General features: G+C 41.4%; 1 pseudogene; it reads left to right on the forward strand.

Moving 5' to 3' along the window:
* Window positions 1–11,482: 11,482 nt before the first annotated feature.
* Window positions 11,483–12,088, forward strand: LOC117702910 (developmental pluripotency-associated protein 3 pseudogene; annotated as a pseudogene).
* The last annotated feature ends 12,767 nt before the right edge of the window (window positions 12,089–24,855 follow it).

A 24,855-nucleotide genomic window follows, 5' to 3' on the forward strand; every position in this document is an offset into this window, starting at 1 on the left:
ACATAAAAACTAATGTTTCTTTTCTTCTTGAGTGTATTACTGGCTAAGTGACCCTAGTCATTAAGCAGGAAGAATCACACTGGGGAGAACACTGGGGGAAACACATACAACAGAACACAGAAACACAGAGAGCCAGTGATTTAATTATTTCTCATATTCCCTTCTCCTTTGTAGTTAATTAGACAACACCCCTTTCTTCACCTTATCTCTCTGTTGAGGTCATATCAACTATTATCTGCCCTCTAGTTTATTTAAAACCACCTGAATAATTCATTATACAAAGAAGCTTATCATCTTTCTTCTATGTCCCATTACTCAAGAATAATTAGCAATGAAAAATTTCAAACCCACAGTATGATAGAGAGGTAAACAAAACCACCCAGATTTAACAACGGTTAGCCCTCTTTCAGAGTTGCTTAATACATTTTTAATAAAGCTCTCCGCCACCTCTGGCACATTTACCAAAATATTTGGTCTTCTGTACATATTCTTGTATGTGTGTGAGGTATTTCCCTGGAGTGGGTACTTTATCAGTCAGCTAATGGTCTTTACTGTTCCAGTATAGTTCACTCCAGAGGGCAGGGCATGAAGTCAAGAGTCTTATATTTGCAGTATGGCTTTGAGCAACACAGACCCAAGCTCCAACTCCTGCTTTCTAGCTGAGAAAATGCAGAGAACTGTTTATGCCTATTTCCTCATTTACAAAGAAATTCAGGGATGAAGTAAGCAAAGCCTTAGACAGTGTGGAGGACATGGTGAGGGGTCATTAGCAGCGTGTGTGCCTGTTGTAGAAGCTGAGCACGCCTCAGAAAGTCCTAGCCAGTACAGCTGAAGTTGTGCTAGCCAAGAATCAGTTCCTTACATGGAAATTCATGAAAATATTAACCTAGTAAAATGGCAGTCTGGTGTGTAATTTATTATTTTTGTTATTATTTATTAAACCTGCAGGTGACTTTTCTCCATGCCTCTGATTTCCAAATGAATGTGATTTTATAGTGTTTTGTTGTTATTGGTGGTTGTTGGTGGTTGTTGTGGTGGTAGTGGTGGCTATTAGTGGTGGTTGTTGTTGTTGGCGGTGGTGTTTATTGTTGGTTGTTGTTGGTGGTTGTTGTTGTTGATGATGATGGTAGGTGGTTATTTTGGGTGGTGGTAGTGGTGTGTGTGTGTGGTGATGGTAGTGGTGGTGGTGGTTGCTGGTGCATCTGTGTGTGATATGCATGATGTGTGTGTGTGTGTGTGTGTGGTGTGTGTTTATATGTTTACTCATTGTGTATTCACCAGTAGAGGCTAGAGGTCAATTTGGACTGTTGTTATCGAGGGGCTGTCCACCTTATTTTTGAGACTGAGCCTCTTATTGGCCTGGATCTCACTCATTATGCTAGACTGGGGTCTGCCTGTCTCTGCCTCCCCAATTCCAGGATGACAAGTACATGCTACCATGTCCATCTGATTTATGTTGGCTCTAGGGATCAAGTTTTCATGTTTACAAGGAGGACACTTATCAACCGAGGTATCTCTCAGCCCAGAGCTGTACAGATTTAAAGCACTCAAGTTTATGCAAAGTCTAGTGAAGCCATCAGATAAGGAAAGGTCTGGCCATAGGCATGGAGAGAAGCCTTCAGGAACACAGGCACTATTCAACCGTCTTTATTTCTGTGTCTTCTCTCTTTCCTAGCCTTAGGCTCATCTTTTATTCATCATTAAAGCATATTACTTTTGAAAGAATATATTTTCTAAATTCAGTAGCTCTCAACAATAGTTACACTTCAAATATTATATGTAATGTTTACAGATGCTTGCACACGCATACAGAGGACATGCACATGTACACGCACACACACACACACACACACACACACACACACACACACAACCACAGCCTCATTCATCCAAGGCATTCTACATCTCTGGAACTGATGGGGTAGGAGGTGAGCGGTGAGAGGGGATGATAGCTAATGTTTTACCAAGGCGGGTTTATAAACCTAAGATGGAAAACCACATTGGATAAACTACTTGTGGGATCTTAAAATTTATATTTGGGGATTAAGTGGGAAATCTCCTGTTTAAAAGGAGTAGCTTTGTAAGTGGCATGATGCTAGTCTAAGTTTTCTGCTGAAAACTACATCTTCCATAGGAATGAAGCATACCATGGTCCAGCCAAACACTGTTTAAATCAAAACACATGGCCACAGCTGGGACCAGAGCATTAGGACCACCTAGCCGGATTCCATTGGAATGAGTCTGTGTGACACCACGCCAACATGATTGTAAACAATCTCCCTAAAGAAGTTAAATGAAGAAGAGCCAAAAACCCAACCAATCAAACAGCAACTCAAACTTCCATTGGATTTAACACAGTTTTCCATTAAAAAAAAAAACTTACACAGTGTACACACCACAAAGCCTTATGAACAAACACCACCAAGTATTAGAAACTGAAACCTGAAGACACTGACATGAAGCCCCTACTTTCCTTGACCAATGCTTCCAATTTTTCTTTCTCTTCCCTCACTTTTAATCCCCAGGAGTTATGTCTCATCTCTGGTACCAAAGCAGGCACGTGTTTACTGACTGAAGTCACAAGCCACATGCATCTGCAGCTAGAGACCTTTTTAAATCATGCTTCTCTTTTATTTATTATAGTTTCCATGGCAAGAGGAAAATAAAGGGAAACTATGTTTAACAGCAAAGACAATAAAAGAAGCCACAGATCTAAAACAGGCAACAGTAGAGTGTAAGCTAGCTTTCCTTATGTGGATAATGCTGTGTAGCTTACACCAACCAGATGGTTAATGCTGTCTCTGGGGAAGAATAAATGTAACTCATGATCAAAAGTTACCCTTAGGACAGACTGAGGGAGAGCCTGGACTTTGTTTTAGGCTTCTGTTGCCAAGATTTCCATTCAATGGACCTCAAGAAACCATAGGAGCCAACAGGGATTTCAAAACCACTAATTTAACAATTAGGTTCTAGCCCAGGTCAGAAGCTGGGTGATTTTTTTCATCAAACAGGTACCTTGAATTCTGGTGACCAAAAGATTACACCTGCTCTGTCCCTTGGGCTGGAGTGACAGGTCATGCTCTAGAATAACCTGGATAGTGAAGTTGTTTCATGTCTATAGCAGACAATTTCAAATCTGTGTTCTTCCCCTTCTGAGAAATCTGGAACATCACCTTTCATTAGTGAGATAGCAGTGTACTTCCTCAGTCTTTATTTTGTCACCTTGCATTCAAGTGTCTTGGCCCATATCAGTCACAATCTTTTGATGTCCCTCTTTATAAAGGCACCACATACCAAGTAGTACACATTCTTGCCGCCATCAAACACTGGGGTGGCAGTCTCCTGGATCCACCTACAACTTCACCCTCCTCACAATACCCCAGAGACCAGGGACTGGAAGAAACAGCAAGAGTGGTGGCTTCTAGTAATTTGTTTCATTTTATTTTTTTAAGGGAGGGAATTCCCTCAGCGGACTTACCTAACTCTAAAATGGTCTTGACGTTAGATTCGCCCTACATTCTTCATGGTGGTACTTTTCACACTTTTTATAGCAGTAGCTTCTTCTCTGTCTAAAACATCAAGGGAAACCCCCAGATTCTTTAACTCACCCACATCTCTGTATGCTTTCTGAGGCGATTAATGCTTAAAGCCACATCCTAATTCGAAGGAAAGCGGCAGACAGACCAACTGGAAGAAAACACCACTTATTTCCCAGCCTCTCTAGGCTCAGTGATGTAAAAAGGGTAATTAGTTGATAAAAATCTTTAAAATCTTATAACTTCTAGTCCCTGAGAACCAAGAAGCAAAAGACATTTGTGTGTGTGTGTGTGCGCGCGCGCGCACTCATGTGCGTGTGCCTGTGTCTGTGTCTCTCTGTGTGTGTGTGTGTGTGTGTGTGTGTGTGTGTGTGCGCGCCCACACGTGTGCGTGTGTCTGTGTCTCTGTGTGTGTGTATGCATCTGTGTGTTTGTTGCAGGCATTGATTTTCTCCTTCTACAATGTGGGTTCAGAGATCACAAGCACCATTATTCACTGAGCTACATGGACAGCCCAGAAGAGACCCTCGATGGAACACACTAAAGAAAACAAGATACATTCTGGGGAGGAGGAGCTGTCCCTGACCTGGGAGCCATCTCACCAGTAAGGTCAGCAGCTATTCAGATAAAGGCCCAGTTCTCCTCTGCTTAAACTTGAACCTGTGGATGGGTTTTATCCTAAGGGTGATGTTGAATTCCTTCTTCCTTGTCCTGGGGATTCAGAGAGCAACACTTCAAACCCCAAACGTTTTATAGAGATCGAGTTAATTTGAGGAGTTCAAGGGAGTTCAGAAGGAGAGGAGGACAGAGGGGAAGACGAGAAGGAAGCAAATAGAAACCATGAGGCTTACCTCTGTCTAGCAGGGCAGATGGTGGGGACTGTGCAGATGATATAGAAACATGGCTGAAAATTACTGCCTGGCTGGCCAAGCCAGCATCATTGTCCTACTGACCTTCTGAATATACAACCTGCTATGGAGATTTTTCTTTTCCTTTCTTTTCTTTTCTTTCTCCTCTCCCTCCCTTCCTTCTCTCCCTCCTTCCATCCTCCTTTCTTTTTCTTTCTTTTTTAATTCTTTACAAGAGTCCATCTTGCTTCTTAAATTTTTAACTTATATTTGTGTGCCTGCATGTGTGTGGCTGTGTGTGAGTATGCATGTGAGTAAGATCCCCCTCAGAAGCCAGGAGAGCGGAAGATTTTGTTAGATTCCTTAGAATTAGTGCTACATGTGGCTGTGAACTGCCAAGAGGGTGCACACTGGGCTCCTCTGAAAGAGCAGTAAGTATTCTGAACTCCTAAGCCATTTCTCCAAGCCTCCAAAATATTGCCACCGCCTCCTCCTCCTCCTCCTCCTCCTCCTCCTCCTTCTCCTCCTCCTCCTCCTCCTCCTCCTCCTCCTCCTCCTCCTTTTTAATGACAGAGTATCTAGTTCAGGCAGGCTGGCCTTGAACTTGCTAGGTAGTCAAGGATGACCTTGAATACTGATCCTTCTCAGTGATCACCTCCCCAGTGTTGGGATTACAAGTGTGCACCAGCATGCCTAGTTAATGCTGAGGATGAAACAAGCCTCTACAAACAGATCATCAGCCTCAGGTTCAGATCTTTCTATTTTTATTGCTTTAGCTCAGATGGTGAATGTATCTGTTCCCCCTAGGAAGCTTCCCTGGGTCACTATACAGCTACCAACCACCTTATCAAAGTAAAGGTTCATGACCAGTATCTACTGATTATCTAAAACTTTACCCTTTGAAATTTACTTTGGTATTCATGAATTTACATGTTGACAATACAATGCTGCTGTTGGCTTTTGCTCTTGCTCTATTGACTAGGTTGGATTTGAACTCATGATCTTTGTACTTCAGCCTCCTGAATGCTTGCACATCTGGTTGTATGCTTTGTTTCATTTGCTTTGTTTTGCTTTGAGGAATGTTCTCATTCTGTAGCCCAGGCTGGCCTAGAATTCACTATATATTTCAAGCTGGACTAGAACTCAGTGTGTAGCACATGCTGGCCTTGGTTTTGTCACCTCCTGGCCTGTTTGTGTATTGAGGTGCTCTGAGGTAGGAATATAGTAGTCGAGGAGGAGCAGATGACGCAGCTGAAACTGGGAGAAAAGACTGGCCTCCAGGGAGTTCTCAAAACAGCCACCATCCTGACCTGGAACCTGAGTCTCCTAGAAGCAAGGACCTTTCAACTGAGCATGAATTCCAGTAGAGCAGGATCTTGGTGGAGGAAGAACAACACCCCTGCTCACTGTAAAACCAGGTCCATTAAGAATCTGCAAACCAGGGGGCTGGAGAGATGGCTCAGCTCTTAAGAATACTGACTGTTCTTCCAGAGGTCCTGAGGTCAATTCCCAGCAACCACATGGTGGCTCACAGTTATGTATAATCAGTTCTGATGCCCTCTTCTGGAGGTGTACATGCAAACAAAGCACCCATATGTAAAACAAATAAATCTTAAAAAAAAAAAAAAAAAAAAAAAAAAAAAAAAAAAAAAAAAAAAAAAAAAAGGAATCTGTAGATCAAACAACTCTACGTGGAAGGTAACTTGCCAGGCACCTGGAAAGGGCAGTGACTGGAACTTATAATTCTGACTCTAAGTCTATTGTGCTGGGGACCACATCCTGAATGGGACTTCTTGGCCACTCTCACATTACCATTGAGGAGTTTAATAGAAATAACAATACTCAGTATCATTTAGTTTTGTGCCCTCAGGCATTTCCATCATTAATCCTTTGGCATCAGGGTGGAGCTGCTAGGCACAACACCGTATAACTCTGGTTGTGGTTGCCCTTACGCAATCTAGCAGACTTATAAGGCAACACCATCTTTGGGGGAAAACCAGAAAGGCAGTAGTGCTTGATCCAGCTCTGTCTGCTGGTAGGCACTGGCATGTACTGTTGCTAATGCAGAAGGAATTCCAGACATTAACATTTTCTTTGATCCTCTTAACAGAAATACTATTGTACTTATGGAAGCACCATGCTTCCTGAGCTGAAAACCACTGCACAACAAGCGGTGCAGTTTTTGTTACTGTGCCACTGATTTTTTTATTTTTTACTTTATTTTGTAATCCAAATGTTACAAATCATCCCTCCTAACATCTGAGCTTTAAAAAAAAAATCCATTTTCTTTTCTCAAATAATCTGTTCTTTACCTGGGTTTATTTGTGCCAGAACCTGATGAATTCTCAAGGCAAGGCATGGTTTCTCTCAGAAGGCAGCACTCCCTCGGTGTGAGTTTGGCAACAGTGTCTCCTTTGAGGACTTCCTGTCTGCTTGTCCTTTGTCACAGCTTTGACCACAGCTGAGTCACTCTTGGTCAGATACCCAGCACTCAGCCTTCACAGGCAAGAGGCCCGTTTTCTTGCCTATCTTCTCTGTCATGGACCAGTGAGCACTCTTAACGTTTTGCTTTCTTTTGGAGTGGAGCTTAAAGACAATGTTCATCCCAGTTTTTGGCCATTCATTTTAGTTCTGAGTAATGTCAGAGATTTCACTTAAACCCCAGTTCAGGAGCTACCACATTCTAGGCCTTTCCCTGGGCCTAGAATTTAGCTGGAGATGCTAAATGAAGAACCACGATCCACTCTCAGGAAGCTCACAACATAGCACACAAGAGAGCTGATAAGGGCGGAAAAGTGGCTCAGCTGGTAAAGTGCTTGCCATGCAAGCCCAAGGACCTGGGTCTGAATCCCAGAACCCATATAAAAGCCAGACATGGCAGCCCACATCTGCAATCAGAATGCTATGGGAGCTGGAGACAGGTGGATCTGAGTTTACAGGCCACTCAACCTACCAGTGAGACCCTGTTTAAATAAAAAGAGGTGGCCTAAAAAATGATGAAAAGCAATTGAGAAAGACATTGGATGTTAACCTCTAACCTCCACATCCAAATAAATGCCCCTGTATGCATATGTGCACACATGAACATGTACACTCACATGTGTAACACACATATACACACACATGCACACATGTTATGCTTAAATACAGCAGAAGTGCAATAAAGAAAGGTAAACATAGAGTTAGTTATATAGGCAGAGGAATGTCTGATCCCACTAGAAAATACCAGAAAAAAAAAAAAAACAAACAAAACAAAGCCAAAAGGGGTTATAATTGACCAGAACCTAAAGGTAGAAGTCCTGGGGCTGGAGCACAGGTGCAAACAGTGGGTGGGCTGATGCAGCAGAGGAGCACAGTTAAGTCGAAGCCAGGTCATGAAGGGCTTTATTCTTTGGCCATAGGAATTTGAAGTTTATCTTAAAGCAAAAGGAACTAGCCTAAGTAAGAAACACCAGAGTTCTATCATAGTGTGATGTGCTGGTTAATATTTTCAACTTGATACAAACTACAGTCATATGGGAAAAGGGAACCTCCATCACTGTCCTATAGACCCACGTATAAGGCATTTTCTTGATTAATGATTGATGATTGATGTGGGATATGTGAGGACCCAGCTACTGGGTGAGTAGGGTAAGTACCATCCCTAGACAGGTGGGGTCCTGGATGGTATAAGAAAGCAGGCTGAACCAGACATAAGGAATAGGCCAGTGGGCAGTTCTCCTCCATGGCTTCTGCTTCAGCTCCTGCCTTGAGTTCCTGTCCTGATTTCTCTTCATGATGGTCTAGAAACTGTAGAGCTGAAATAAAATTTTTCCCTCCCCCAAGTTGCATATGGTCATGGTGTTTATCACAATAACAGAAAGAAAACTAGAATGCTTGGTATTGTGACTGAAGGACAAAGCACCCCTGTCAAGTTGACTAAAGCACAATTGGGAGTCCCTATTAGCACCATCTTGCACTGCTTCTTGACCTCAATGACAGCAGCCTAGCACAGGGAGAGCTTGAACAGACTGGTTGAAACTTGATGCCAATTCATGGAGTCACCCGACATCCTCAGGAGACAGAGCACTGACCTCCAAGTTCTCAAAGAGCTATGCTTACCTGGTCTGGTGGTGTGCAGAGAAGAGGTTCCTGGGAAGAGGAGGCAGAAGACTCAGAAGATCCAGGTCAATCTTGTCTACACTGTGAGTCTGAAGCCAGACTGGGCTCTATGAGAGCCTGTCACAAGGAAAAACAACAAGAGCTGTGCTAGTTCTGTGTTGTCATCTACAGGAGGTCAAAGGGCAGTGTCCACCCTGGAAGTTTCCTGGGACAAGATCATTTGTACAAGGTCATGGAATGAGGGACCCAGATAATGAAGACCACTGTAACTGATACTTGTAGATGGTACAACATATAGAACAGATCACATATAGGACGCTAGGGAAGATATGGGAGACAAGGTACAAAGATCACCATAGCCAAGGGCTCTCCGTTTCATGACAGCATCCAGCATTGCTGCACCGGATATTACACCATTTCTAAATTGGAGAAGCTGAAGTCAAAAGACATACATTCAGCTCCCTAAGCTCATGAACTCAATGGCAACTTCATAAAACAATCACTAGCTTTTTCTTCCCATGTCTTCTTTAGGTCCAATAGTTGCTGGCCTGACATTTTCCTTTTCAGATCACCAAGTTAAGGATGCTTTCAAATGGAAATTCATTACAAAACAAACAAACAAAAAATGCAAACCACCACCCATAACTCCAAGCCATGCTCTAAGCACACCCCATTGTGATTTGTAACTGTGGCAGAGCTCAGGGGGATCTGAGTGCTTAAGGCTTCTTCTCATAGGCCATGTGGCAGTCACTCAGGCTGGCAGCTGGACTCCTAGTGGTTCCCCCAAGTACTCTTTTTATATGTTCCTCTAGCTCTTAGTCTCACCATTTTCCGCGAGAAATGCTAGTTAATAATTAACATTCATATAAATAAAAATAAATGTCAAATTAATTAACAGTAACAGGATTTAGGGGTGTGTGGTCCTTTCATCAGATTTCACAGCACGATGGCCTCCCTGCTCCTCAGCAACCCAGAGTCTTTCCCCTCACATATGCTCATGAAGTGGACTTTTTAGGGATTTAAAGGGAATTTAAAGCTTTCATTCATGTTAAGTTTCATTAGTGACTTCACTAGCCAGGATGTATCACAGGGACTACAAAAGCAATTTCAAAACTACTTGTTCAGTCACACTGCCCAGGTCACTCTCAGGGTAAGGAGTCTTACCCTGCTTCTGTCTTGTTACTCTATTTGGCATGTACTACATCCCCACACCCCGCCCACTTTGTTTTGTGTGTTGGGGGAGGGACTGCACTTGTGGGCAGAGGTCAATGTTGGTTGGCCTCCTGTATGGCTCTCCACCTTATTTTTTGAGGTAGTATTTCACTGACCTTGAAGCTCAGTTCAGCTCTGCTGACTGGCCAGTGAGCCCTCAGAACCCTCCTATTTCCATTCCCCAGTTCTTGAATCCCAGGTGTGTGTACAGCTATGCCCAGCTTTTTTACGTGACTGTTGGAGAAATAAAATTAAGACTACATTTTATAGACTGAGTAATTTACCCAACCCATGCCTACATGCCCATGCTAGCTTATAGCCCTATTCCTCACATGGATCCAGTTTCTATTTTATAGTTAGGAGACAAGCTCAGGATTCTGTGTTTTGAATACAGGTTGGACGTGGCATTCGCATTTCTGAAAACATCCAAGACTGTTTCTTTTTGGAGACAGGGTCTCACTATGTAACCCTGGCTGCCCTTAAACTTTCTATGTAGACCAGACTTGTCTCAAACTAATAGAAAGCCACCTGTCTCTGCCTTGAAAATGCTAGGACCAAAGGCATGTGCCATCAAGCCCAGCCCCATGCAAGACAATTTTTTAAGCAACACTGAAAACTATCTAAAGGGTAGTTTCTAAGTACCTTCCTCTGAATATTTTCATGATGAAAATTCTCTCTTGAGAAAACAAAAGCAAACAGTATCCTTATTTTGTATCTTTCAACTTTAGATGGCCGTGTATCAATTTTAAACAATTATGGAAGCCACTGTTTTGTGTGTGTGTGTGTGTGTGTTGGACAAAATCCACACCAACACAAGAGCCAGTCATGCTTTGCTCCTGAGCATTATTAAACAATGACATAAAAATGTGGGCTGCTGCTTTAAAAACAAATTCTCCCCCTGAGTCACTAGCTAGCCTCAACCGAAGGCCTCGGGGTTCCAGCTAAGCAGCCACAGCCCTTCACATTCAGTTCTGCTTCCTTGGTGGTTTCTGTACCTAACTTCTCATTAGGAACTGAAATTGGATGGACTTTTACTTCTGTAGGATAATAGTGATGCTAACAAACACAGCCTGTGCCAACCATAACAGAACATGCAACTGGGCCTCAGGACCTGCTATACAGAACCCTTTCCAGGTCAATCCCTTCCCACTGTATGTGCAAGCATTAAGACCAGAAGAAGAAAGAGTCTGCCATTAACAGGGCTCCTCCCTCAAATCCTCTAAGTGCACTATGGTGAGTGAGCCTGGATGGAAGGACTCCATTCCTAAGTGTGGTTGCCCCACAAGACTCTCTGCAGAATTTGGCTTTTGTTTTGAAAGGTAGTTCTATGTCTTGCCTCAGACTTACCCCAGATGTAAGACCCCTAGCCTCCTTATGTTAAAGAAAACAGCACAGAAGCAAACATTGAATTCCTCCTTCCCTATTAGGAACCATTGATAAATGGGTAAAGGTTAGCACCATGGGGAAGCCGGTTGTTAAATGACATTTTTACTGAAAGTTAATGATATGAATTTAGAATTCAGTAAATCATAAAAAAGTAAACATTCAAAGCTCACACTTCAATCACTTAGCATTGCTTGTTCTTGAGCGGTTTCACAACTGCTGATCTTTACTTGTGTGCTAAAACTCATTTCTTTCCCCAGTTATACACCCAGTGATGCCATGTTGGGTGCCTGAAGCCAAACATCTACAATATGGAAATGAGACAACGGAGGGAGCACATCATGGCTGGAAATGTTTGATTCCCGTTGGCCTTAAGAAAAACGGTGGGGCGACTCACTTCGCCTCTGCAACTTGGAACTTGAATCTCGGTCTTTTCAAAGACCAAGCAATTTTGCTCAGAGCTAGTTTTTGAGGCTTCTGCCCAACTGCCATGGAGGAGCCATCAGAGAAAGTCGACCCAGTTGAAGACCCAGAGACTCCTCAGACAAAAGATGAAGAGGACTCATCCTATGACTCAGAAGTCCTAGAACCAGAAACACTAGTAAAGGTCATGAAAAAGCTAAACCTGAATCCCAGTGCCGAGGGGCCAGCCTGTCGTCATCTCGGGCTCCGTTACCTGATTGAGAGCAGACCTGTGGAGAACAAAAGTGAACAAATCTTGAGGGAGGTTCAAAGCGCCTTTCCCAAGAGAAGCGTCCGCACATTGTTGTCCGTGCTGCAAGATCCTAGAGCAAGGATGAAGAGATTTGCTCAGATTGAGCAGAGACAAAAAATGCTTGAAGGCACGGAGTACAAAGGGAACAGTGAGCCGTTCAGATGTCTCTGCACTTTCTGCCATTATCAAGGATGGGATCCTTCTGAGAATGCTAAAATCGGAAAGAATTAGGACAGTTTCAATCGGACACTGTCCTTCCTGTTGGTGATGCCACACAGCAGATGTGAAAGCTGGTTCTTGTTTGTTTTTTTAAGATTAAACCTTTCCTGGTGCTGGGGAATCTTCTAACTTGTTAACCTTTAAATTATATAGGATGTGTGACGTTTTGGATTCATGCGCATGACTTAAATTAAATGAGAGAATGAGAGAATGAGTCAACATTCTAAAATCTTTAGAAGCCTCAAGCCCGGGGCTGAAAAATAATGTAAATAGAATTTGGAGTAGTTTGGTTTAGAAGGTAATTAAATTGGTCTTTGGATACTCTAGTTTGCAGAAGTTTGTAATAAAGGCAATTTTGTTATCTTGAAAAAAAAAAAGAAAAGAAAACGGTGGAGCAACAGAAAGCTGTGGCTTAAACTTGAAGATGGCACCCATAGCTAGTCCACTGTAAACAGCCCAGCATTTGTGGAAAATGTCTTCATTGTCTAATTCAGAAGGGCATTTTCCTCATGGAAAAGGAGAATTCTGTCAGTCTTTCTTGCTTCGTGTAAAGAAAAACACCAACAGATATTCCTGCCAAGAGCCACGGTCACTCAGCAGATAAAACCCTGGTTGGGCTGAGTTCTGAACATGAGTTCTGTAGAGTCAGGGAAATACTCTGTAAGGTTGACCTATGTAAAATGTACGATAAAGAGAGTTGCTTGCTCTGCTATTTGCAAATTATATTGTCAGCATCTTTCTTCCTTAGAGTGCTGCTTGCCACACACTTGGCACCAGACCACTAAGCCAAGAAGAGAAACATGTCTCTGGCTGCCTGGGCCACTTCTATCTTCTAGACCTTCACCTTCACCTCAACTCTCCATCGAGAAAAACATGACATCAAAAGGAAAAGTTTTCCTTAAGACTCAAAGTAGACAACTTAATCTGCGAATCCAGTCCTTCTTACGAAGGCTGTCAAGCAAGGATGGGTTTGGCTTAATCTGACCACATCCTCCATAAAACAAAACAAAACACCCTGGATAGTTAATCCTAACAGATGATAGCCTTGGTGCCATAGTCTTATGAATATCCTCTCCTGCATGTGCCAGCATTTGTGAGTGGAACCAATACATGACCTTGTGTCTTGGGCTAACACAGAGAAGAAAGGTAGCTGAGCATCAACCAAAGATGCAACGTGAACAAGCACTTCATGCCCCGGCTTCTATGACTTTCCCACCACAACCCTAAACTAAGCCTTCCATTCCTAGAATTCCCATGCTGTTAGAAAACTGATGCTGGCTGCTGGAGGGCTGTGGAGTGGAGGGATCCACACTGGAGTTTGAATATCACAGTCAAATCTTCAGCTCATGGTTCATGGTTCATAAGTGAACTCTCCACCTTCCAAAGGAGTGTAGGTATGCACTGCATTTCCAACACATTTTCTTTTTCATTTTATTAAAAAATATTTTAATTTGTATGTATATGTTTGTATGTCTGTGGAAGTACATTCACATGAGTGCCAGTTACCTTTGAGGCCAGGAAACAGCATCAGATTCACTGGAGCTGGAGACATGGGTGGTTGGAAGTGCACTCAGGTCTTCTGAAGGAGCAGTGTACACTCTTAATTACTGAGCCATCTCTTCAGTCCCCATATTTATTTAAAAATCCTTATTGCTTGCAATTTGAAATTATTTTTTAAGGGTAAAATAGAATACAATCACCAGGCAAAGAAGTATAGAATCTAAAATCCTGTGAAATTCCTGTTTTGTTTGATACCTTCTTACAAATGCCAATAACCAACAATAACTACAGAGTGTTTCCTGCAGTGGAGGAAGAAGAATGCAAGTGAGCATTTGCTTTTAAACAGTTAGTGCTGCCACTAATCAGTTACTGACTGTTCACATCACTCTAGTCCTTGTCTACATGTCTACCCAACTGTTTACAATATTGTCAGAGTAACAGAAACATTGTTTGTTCAGTAATTCTGATGAGTGTTATTCATCTTTTTCTTCTTACGCTCTCTTTTGTGATCTGGCCCTCCTCTTTTTCCTCCTCCTTCTCCTCCTCTTTTTCTTCTTCCCCTTCTCCCTCCTCTCCTCCCTTCTCCTCCTCCTCTGATAGGAGCTGAGGAGAAATCTCAGTGGGTAATTGCTTACTGTGCAAGCATGAGGACCTGCCTTCAGATCACACAGGTAAAGTCCAGGTGCAGTGTGCAGGACTGTTGCTCTGGCACTGGGTGGGGTCTTGGGGGAATCGACAGTCTCCCTTTGAGTTCTCTGGGCAAACACTGCAGCTAAAACAGCAAGAGTGACCCTGTCTCAAAAAAGTACAGTGGAGAGCAATGAAAGCTGCCCAAGGTTGGCCTCTGGCCTTAGCATGTGCATGTCTAAGTACACACACACACACACACACACACACACACACACAGACACACACACAGACACACACACAGACACACACACACATCTGCAGGATAGCTTGCTACTATCTGAGCATTAAGGCAGAAACCTCTGATTTAAAAGTCAGTCTTTGGCTAAAGAAAGTAAAAGCAAACATTTTCATTTATTTAAAAAAAACCAAAACTGCTATAGATAAAAAGGAGTCTGCTGTTGAATTTTTAAAATAATATTACAAAAAGTCCTTTCTGGCCTCCTGGGAAAATATAAATTGATGTTACCACTTTAAATAACCACATATTAAATCACCAGTAAAGAAAAATCAGCCTTAGAAATTCTGGAATACACAGTATGTATCCACATTAGCAAATAGTGTTCTCTCTCTCTCTCTCTCTCTCTCTCTCTCTCTCTCTCTCTCTCTCTTTCACACACACACACACACACACACACACACACACACACACACACACACACACACAATTAATCTCTGGGAAGATAAGAGAAGTCTCCTAGTCCTTAGAAAAGGCATGATTGTTGAAGGTCACCTGACAAATTGAGGAGTCCCGGGATGGGTGGTCAGAATAACCTAAGTGGCCTGGAATCTGCAAGAGTGAGCCTTCTGCTTAAACCTTGTACTTATGCAACACAATTTGAGGAAAATGGAGATATATTTCTATCTATGAAGGCCTGATACTTGTATAGAAAGTATGTATACTTTCAACAACAATGATATTTATTGCATATTATTATTTATTATTATTACTAATTTTTTGATACAGAATCTTACTGTATAGCCCTTGCTGGCCTGGAACTCACTATATAGATTTGGTTAGTCTCAAACTTACAGAGTTCCACCTATCTCTGCCTCCCAAGTGCTGAGGTGTCTACACAATGCCTGGCTTAGTTTTTAAATGTTATAGTTCTTTTTTTGTACCATGATATCCCTGAGCAAAAAATAAAAACAAAAATAAAAGCAAAAACTTTGGTTACTCCCCCAGTAATTTATCTCCTAAATAGATAATGCTTTCCTGTTTGACCCTAAACTTATTAAATATTTTTAAAACAAAACATGAGTGGTGGCGCATGCCTTTAATCCCAGCACTTGGGAGGCAGAGGCAGGCGGATTTCTGAGTTCGAGGCCAGCCTGGTCTACAAAGTGAGTTCCAGGACAGCCAGGGCTACACAGAGAAACCCTGTCTCGAAAAACCAAAAAAAAAAAGAGTGTTTTGCCTCATGTGAGTATACATATTTGTATGTCTGTATTATATGCTACATCTGTGCACTTTAAATGCTAGAAGAGGAAAACAGATCCCCTGGAACTGGAATTATAGATGGTTGAAGCTGTCATGGGGGTACTGGGAACCAAACTTGCATCTTCTGCAGGAAAAGAAAGTGCTCTTACCCATGAGGCTATCCTGGCCACTTGACAGTTTTAACCTACACCACCTATATCCCTTTCAATTAACAGAGTCTTAAAGAAACACATCATTCATAAAAATAAAATCCAGAGATTTCCACAGGAGATGCTACTGGGAAAATCAACATGCTGTTTCCACCTTAACAAGAGAGAATCATGCCCCAACTTATAAAAAGTCTTGTTCACATGTTAGTCTAAACCCCCACATTTTCTAACAGTTCTATGCTTTAAAGAGGAACCTGTTATAAGGCTCTAGGGCCAGGCAATGAGGTGTTGTAATCTGTGTCACCTTGAATAACTTACTTCCCTTCCATGGCATGCTAATGATAGGTAATACCTATGTTACAGGTTGTGGTGAGGACTTAGGAGTCAACAGTATATCCACAGTGTTTGCAGCAATGCCATGAACTCAGTACATCAGTAGTAAACTGCTGTATTTTAAAACTAGCACATGGGACTAGAGAGATGGCCCAGAGGTTAAGAGCTCTGGCTGTTCTTCCAGAGGTCCTGAGTTCAACTCTCAGCAACCACATGGTGGAGAATAACCATCTATAATGAGATCTGGTGCCCTCTTCTGGCCTGTGGGCATACATGCAGGCAGAACACTGTATACATAATAAACATATCTTTAAAAAAAATAGCACAGGACAGTGAAGAAATCTGATTATACTTAAGAAGAACTAAGCAACTAGAGAGCTTAAAAAATCATCTAGAACTACATGCTTGGAAGACAAAAACTCCATTTGTAATTACAAAAACCATTTGTAATGCCCCCAGGTGGTACTTGACTTTTAGAAAACTGTCCCACTAGTCATTTCCTAAAGCTGTGAGGAGTCTCTTGGGAAATGGGAAAAGTAGTACCCCAAAGCCATGTCAGCCTCACTCCCAGCACTGAGTCTCTGCTTTTCCCAGTTCATAGGCTCATGAATCTCCAGGCCACAGTAATGATGACTTAGTCTGTTTCTGGAAAAAAGGAGGTGGGGTGCGAAACATACAATGTTTAAAAGGATTGCAGCTTGCTTTCAGAAACAGGCACATCCATACAATCTAAAATCTGTTCTCAATCTTCTGAAGTTGTAGCAAACCACAACAAAAGCCTGGAATGCATCATGATATTTATTTTACTATTTAATAAGATAAAATACATTCTCATTGCATTACTAATGATCTGGTGTCCCAATGAAGCACCCATGAATAACATACTAACTTCATCATGAAGTGCCGTCATCTTGCAAGATGTAACTATAAACTTGGCCTTCACATGGTAAAGTTCATTCTGACACAACCCTGACATAACAGTTAGCATTAAAGAACATAACATTTAACACTAAGGAGAGTCAAGGCTAGACCTAAAACTTGAGAGCCTGTGGCTCGCAGGCAGAGTCAATCAGCACTAAGCCTAAAGACTGAGTTTCATCCCCAGACCCACATGGTGGGAGGAGAGGACTGACTCCTCACAGTTGTCCTCTGACCTCCATACAAATGCCATGGCTTACATGTGCCCCATCTCCTGAATTAATAAATGTAAAAAAAAAAAAAAATCCTCAATTTTTACTTGACTAGACAGATTTGCTCAGATATGAAAACTTAATAATTATGATTGCTTGAAAACAAATATAAGTTGGGTGTTACTGCAACCTCAGGAGGAGGAAGACAGGCTGGGCTACTTAGTGAGCTGGTTTCAAAAAACAAACACCCCACCTAAAACAAGCAAAACAAAACACCAAAACCAAACATACACACACACACACACACACACACACACACACACAAAACCTACAAAAGTTTAACAGATTGTCTCTTGAACAATAGGAATGGACATTCACACACACATATGAGTTAGGCAAAGGCTAAGGTATACATATACATATACATATACATATACATATACATATACATATACATATACATATACATATACATATACATATACACATATATTTGTTTCCCTAAATAATTTAGAGGTTGGAGAAGAGGCAGGAGCATGGAAAAAGTAAAAACACATTTCAATTAAACCAAGAAGGGGGAAAGCGTATTCTTAAATGAATCTACCTTTCTTTATGCTTCTGACCTGGCCAAGAATATTTGCATTGTAACTGGTATAGCATAAGACTTTTTCTACCTGGAATTTAAGTTACTAAACAGGTACTAAGATAAGGTCTTGGAAAACAAACTGGTATATTTGGTTACTAAAATTAGAGAAATAAGAAAAGTGTGCATGGGCGGGGGGGGGGGGGGGGAGGAGTGATTGTAACCAGTAATTAAACTGCCTCTAATGTCACCTCACCTATAAAATCTCCTTAGTTGCACAGCACCCTGATTACAGAACCTGCCAAACTGCCTCCAGAAATAGGGCTTACCGTTTAAACTGACTGCAGTTAAGGGGCTTAGCCAGGCACATAGATGCTCACAGATGCTGGATAAAGAATGTCTTTAAACATTCACATTTTCCTCATCATTTGACAAATGTCAGGTCATTTACTATATTGAAACAAATGACATTTATTTGGTATGCCCCTCCCCCAATAGTAGGCTGCCTTATTCTTTTCCTGTTGCTATATTAAAATACTCTGACCAAAATGATTTAAGGAAGAAAAATGTTACCTAGCTCATAATCCCAGGTTATATCCAGTATTGCAGGGATGATAGATACATCAGAAGGGGCTAGAAGAAGCTGGTCAGATGATGTCTTAGTCAGTATTCTATTGCTAAACAGACAACACCATGACCAAGGCAACTCTTACGAGAGAAAGCATTTAACTGGAGGCTTGCTTACAGTTTTAGAGGTTTAGTTCATTATCATCAATGGTGGGAGTAGGTGGCATGCAACAGAGCATGCAACGGAGCATGCAACAGAGCATGCAACGGAGCAATAGCTTATCTATAGGCAGAGAGGATGTGATGCAGAGCCTGGCATTGACTTTTGAACCCTTAAAGCCCATCCCCAGTGACGAACGTGTTCCAACAAGGCCACATTTCCTAATCCTTATAATTCTATCAAAGAGTTCCACTCCCTGGTGACATATATTAGCCTATGGGGCCATTCTTATTCAAACCACAACAGGTGACATCCACAGTCAAAAGCAGTATGAGGAACTAATCAGGATAGTGTTCATTTGCTCTTTTTCACTCGGGTTAGGACCTAGCTCATGAAAGGTTGGGTTTAGAGTGGGTCTTCCCACTTCAGTGAACCCCTCTAAGGTATACCCACAGGGCTACCAAATCTGAACAATCCCTCATTGAGCCTCCCTTCCCAGATACTTCTAGACCATCTCAAGTCGACAAAACTAACCATCGCATCTATAATATGATAGATCCACATTCGTTTTACTATTGTCTTACACCAAATTAATGACATCTCACGTCTCTGTATCAACTTCTCAGCCACTCAGCCTTAAATTTAACCTTAAATTCAGCCTGCTCTACAATTTTCAAGTGTATTATCTGTCATTTCTCCTTTACAATAAACATGAGGCTAAACCTCAGTGGAAGACAGTAGGATGACTGCAGGATCCAGCTGCTGCATTTGTAGGGAAGGTGATGCTGCTTCTGCCAAGCCCTGAGAGGCAACCCTGCTTGGCCTGGTAATCACCCACTAACGCTCTGCCCAATGCACACACCATGTGCTCCAGGCCTCCTGCCCTCATCTGTGTCCTGGAGGATTGCTTACTTATTTGGTGGTATTTGGTGGCTATGCATTTATCTGGTCTGGGTAACACAATGAACTTGGTTATTCATTATTAACCCTTGACTAAGATTGGAGGCTGATATAGTTATTCATGTAGAAGACAGGAGCAACTGGGATTGAAACTAAGGTAACTATTTTTGAGTTCCAAACATGGACTAGAATTCAAAACTAAAATGTTCTTTATTAAATTTATGTTTTAATTACTTTTCCTTCTGGAGACAAAACAGACTGTGGGACCCAGACTGGCCTTCAAGTCATGATCCTCTTGCTGCCTCTTCCCAAGTGCTGCATGCTATTATGCCTGGATGTGTTCTTTTGTTGTTCATCTCATCTTGTTGCCCAGGTTGGTCTCTAATATATGCACTCTGGAGATCTTCCTGCGTCTCGATCCTCTGTAGCTGGGACTACCCACAAATGCCATCGGCTCATCAATATATTTGTATCTCTAGAGGCACTAAGCCATAAATCAATGGTTCTCAAACTGTGGGTCATGAACCCTTTGGGGAAATCACAATTCAGATATCCTGCATGTCAGATAATTATATTATGATTCATAACAGTAGCAAGACACAGTTATTAAATAGCAATGAATTAACTTCATGGTTGGGGGTCATCACAGCCTAAGGAACTGTATTAAAGGGTCGCAGCATGAGGAAGATTGAGAACCACCACCTTAAATGTTTTAAGCTTCAGTTTTATTAAAGTTGTCATTGGGAGTTATGCCATGAAACTTAATTTTAGTACTCCACAGATGTATTTTTAATGGAAACATTAAAAAAAATTCCTTAGTACCTCCAGTGCAGTCTAACCGGGATGCATAACTACAAAGAAAATATGAGCTAAGAGTGCTAATACAGGAAGTACATGAAGTGACATCACTGAAGAACTTCAGTAGAACCAGCTCAGCCAATGTCAAACTGAGAACATCGTGGGTAACGTTGCTTAAGCTTTGTACCACATAGATCTAGGCTCGATCCCAGATGCAGCTCTCAGAGCTTAGCTCAATTCTTGCAATCTCTGAGTCTGTACATGTTATCTAAGACTATGTAAGAGGATATGATAGAGCAGGATATACCTCCCACACTGAACTGAAGGGACGATGTAAGATAAGCAGCTGCCACACAAAGAAGCTTCCCTGCCCTCCATAGATAAGAACTATTAGGACACAGGATAAGCATACTGCCAAAAACCTAATAATTTTAAGCTAGGCTGACCCTAGGCGTAAAATACTCCTCCTGATGAACAAGCATGCAGACTTAAAATGAATTCTTGGAAAAGGATGTTCCCACAAAGCAGAAGCTATGGCATTGGGAAGGGTGATTATCTACCAAGATCCATCCTGTTGCTTCTTGGTAAGCAGCATTCTCTGCCAAGTGGACTGAGGAGCCGGGAACAGAAAGTTTCAGTGGGGGCCAGGTGGTGGTGGTGCATACCTTTAATCACAGCAGAGGCAGAGATCTGAGTTTGAGCCCTGCCTGGTCCACAGAGCGAGTTCCTGGATAGCCAGGGCTACATATAGTGAGACCCTATAAAACATTTAACTATAATATATAAATAAAAACTTAGCCTTGTGTTCATACAGCTTATGATTTATAAAGGCTTGACTAATATATATCATTTGGCCACAACAGCCAAATCTTTAAAGATCTACTTGTCTGTGACAGGAGTAACTATGAATCTCAAAAAGAAAAAAAAATTAAATACATTTAGATGTGAAAATCTTGACTGTTTTCTCAACTTTTTAACAGGAACCCATATTTCCCTTAAATTTATGTCCTCTGTGCTGTAGTTTAAATCAAGGAACATTGATAACATTCACTTTCTCAGAAAGAAAAAGGTGACTCAGACTTCTTGGAAAACCAGAGAAGTGACTTTAAAAATGTGAAAATAAACTATATGATCAAAGAAACACACTAACCATAACTTCCCAAGGTTCATCTGCATAGGATTCTAGCAAGCTTCAGTTGAGGTGCTTGAGGAATGGCTCAGTAGTTAGCTGCTCTTTCGAAGGTCCCAAGTTCAGTTCTCAGCACTCACAGGGCAGCTCACAACTGCTCGAAGCTGCAGCTCCAGGATATCTGATGGCCTTTTCTGGCTCTGTGGGCACCAAACATGTATATCTAAGATATTTTTAACTAAGGAGGCTCCTCATTGTTCTATAACTTAGTAGATAAGCCACTCAGTTTTAATTGCCTTTTTCCAAAACGAATGCAGATTCCAAAACAGCAACTAACCATGCAGAACTATTCAAAATGACTTTATTAGATGACTGCTCTTTTCATTTATAAGTTCAAACGTGTCCTGAAACCATATTACTTGCTGTATCACATGTAAGCATCTCACTCCTTTTCATGTGGCAATGGCGAGCCTCCAGAAAGTGTTCTGGAAGGGGAATTCCAATTACCACGTGGCACTGTCTCGAAAGTGTATTTATAAATCACACAGCAGCCTGACCTAGTGGACACACTTCCTTGTCCTTCATTAAAATCTCCGAGGTAATGCTGATCCAGACTGAATCATGCTTCAGTTAGTACAAACCTTGCAGCTGTTTCCTGCTGCCCAGCATCTTCTGTTGTAACCCACTTGGAATCAGGGCCAGATTAATTTTAAAGTCATTCTGTATTGTTACTCCCTTCTAAAAATCCAGTGTTTCCCATTCATAGCATTTGTTTAAAGTGTAACTGTTCATCTACATCAAACAGTTCATTCATTTCTTCACTTTGCAAAAAGAGCCCAAGCCCATCATGATGCAACCTGTCATGAGAAGAATTTCTTTGAAAGCTAAGACCGAAAGCCATACAATTTCTCTCCTATTTGTATGACAATGTATGAACTCATAGCACCACCTACCTTTCAGAGAAAGTACAGAAACAAGGCTTATTTTCCAGAACTTGCGTTTTGCTTAAACGATTACTGGTAAAGGTAGGTTCAAAGTGCAAAAGAGGGTAAAAACAAAAACAAGAAAAAAAATGCAAGTTCCATTTGATAATATGTGAACACTCTTAACAGTATTCATAAATTACTTGGCAATGTTACACTCAAGTCGGGCCAGCAGCCTCCAGCCGATTTTAGTACAACACAAAATAATGAACAAACTATTACTTTTAGCTAAGTAGGAATTGTAGTTAAGGAGAACAGCTCATTTTGACTAGCAGAGGTAAATGTTTATTAATATTTTCATGACTAATGGCTAAACAGTAACTAAAATGAATGTTGCTTTCCCCTCTTAATTCATGGTTAGGTTGCCTTCCTTGTTTAAGTAGGAAAAAAGTGGTAAGGTAGAAACCTCTCTTTCAGTCCTCTCAATCTATCTGCCTGTTATAGACAGTAGTTTGGTGAAGGATGGGCTTGCTGATGCTTACATAGCTCAAACCATGTACTCATACTCCTTCAAATCAAGGTTATTCGTTGATCTCTGTAATAGGATTATTTCCATAAATGACAATTTGCTTACATGAATCTAATCGCTAGAGATGCTAGAGAAATTATTTTTATGATCAAACGGGGAAAGCATCTACACTGATTATTACCTAACTGTTGCAGTAATAATTTAAAAATGGCCACTGGTCAAGCCAACTATCTAAGCTGCAGATGCTCTGCCAAGCTCAGCCACCATGTTCCATGGCCAGAGGCCATGTGTTCGCCTTAGCTAAAAATGGCCAGCCAGAAACACCAGCCCTGCCACCCATGAGATACCAGCGTGGGAGATGGCTCTGCCAATCTTCCATGCTGTCTCTGCAAGGCTGGGCATTGCCCAGACCATCCCACCAAACACGAGGGCTCAGTACAAATGAGACTCTAAATGCTTAGATTATCCAAAGGCTTATATATTTGGTAATGATCAATAACAAGATGCCCACTCAATCAGAGGTGTAACCCAATACCCAACCTAGATATACCAACTTTGACTGGCAGAGACATGTGAACATCCGCCTCCATGTTCTCCTCTCCTAGCTCCTCCTCTTTCTTCTCCTCCTCCTCTCCTTACTCCTCCTCTTCCTCTCCTTACTCGTCCCACCTTAGCTCCTCCTACATATCACCCTTCCTGTTAAAATAAAATTAAAAAAACCTTTCTCTTAAAATACAATTAGAGCATAACTATACCAATTTGTATCAGTGAGGTACAAGATAGACCTAGTACCCAATCTATCACTTTGTTGACTAAACAGAACTTCTGTCATTTCTCCTAACTAAAAGACTTAGTTCTGAACCTGGCTTTTTTTCTTGGCTTTAGAATGAATGTCAGCTAAAAACCATTCTCTCAAATCTTTTCTCTCAAAGTAAATAGCTGGGATTGGCTATGAGACTATAAGTCTTCAACCCCGTCAGAAATCCAGAATGACTGAATTAACTGAAATTATGGGAAGCACAAAACATAGCTTCTAAAACTTAGCCAATTTATAGAGACCACTGAACACCTGGACAGTCCCTATACTACAAAACATTGGAGCATCTGATCTTCAGCTTTCTGGCTCAGGATCATCTGATGGACCAAGTAATGCAAAATTATTAAGGGCTGATTATGCTGTCTTGGCAGATATAATCAGTTGATTATTCTGCAAGTGTCCTTTTCTGGACAGTAATTTGTCTGTAGATGAAAAGAGGCAATTCTTGCCTAGTAGCTGTCTCCCCACAACTGGAGTAACTCCAAAGATGCTCAATTTCTTCTTAGAATCCAAGACAGGGAAGCTGTCAGGAGCAAACAGGTCTCTAATCAAAATGAACATTAATACAGAAATGTTTGTAATGTCAATTCTGTGGACTTCTGACATTTTGAAAACCAACTATCCATGTAAGGCAACCTGGACTGTTGTCTGTTAACTCCTCTCAGCTATTTCTAATTAAAATATAGAAAACACCCTAACAATAAACTCAGAGCCATGAATTTGCTATAGGCCCTTAACTCACAGGCTAATCATCTCAAATCAGTTAAAGTTAAGAAGGACTAGAGCTAAGCCTTGTATTCCTAAATGTGTTATATAGGCACAATGCCTATGAGAGTAACAATATTAATCTCACTTTTACATCACTAAGAAACTCATACCAATGAAAACCTTAAATTTGAAATCAAAGTAAATTTTGTACCATTTAAGAAATAACTTCAGCATAATAACAATTATACAGATTTCTACCAATACGTTATGGTTATGCAACAAATCCTAGCTATTCCTCCCTATTCCAACAAAACCACTACTTTTCCCTAAAAAGACAGCTCATTAAGCACCTCAGTTCCCAAGCCCAGGTTAATAGGGGAGCTGACTCTTCATTAACTTCTTCAAGCTGATTATGGGCATTGAGATATTAGAAGAGGGGTGGGGGGAAGCATAAATTTATAAGCCTCTGACATCTGTGTCTTTACTG

This window comes from Arvicanthis niloticus, chromosome 2, assembly GCF_011762505.2.
Source record: "Arvicanthis niloticus isolate mArvNil1 chromosome 2, mArvNil1.pat.X, whole genome shotgun sequence".
Lineage (NCBI taxonomy): Eukaryota > Metazoa > Chordata > Mammalia > Rodentia > Muridae > Arvicanthis > Arvicanthis niloticus.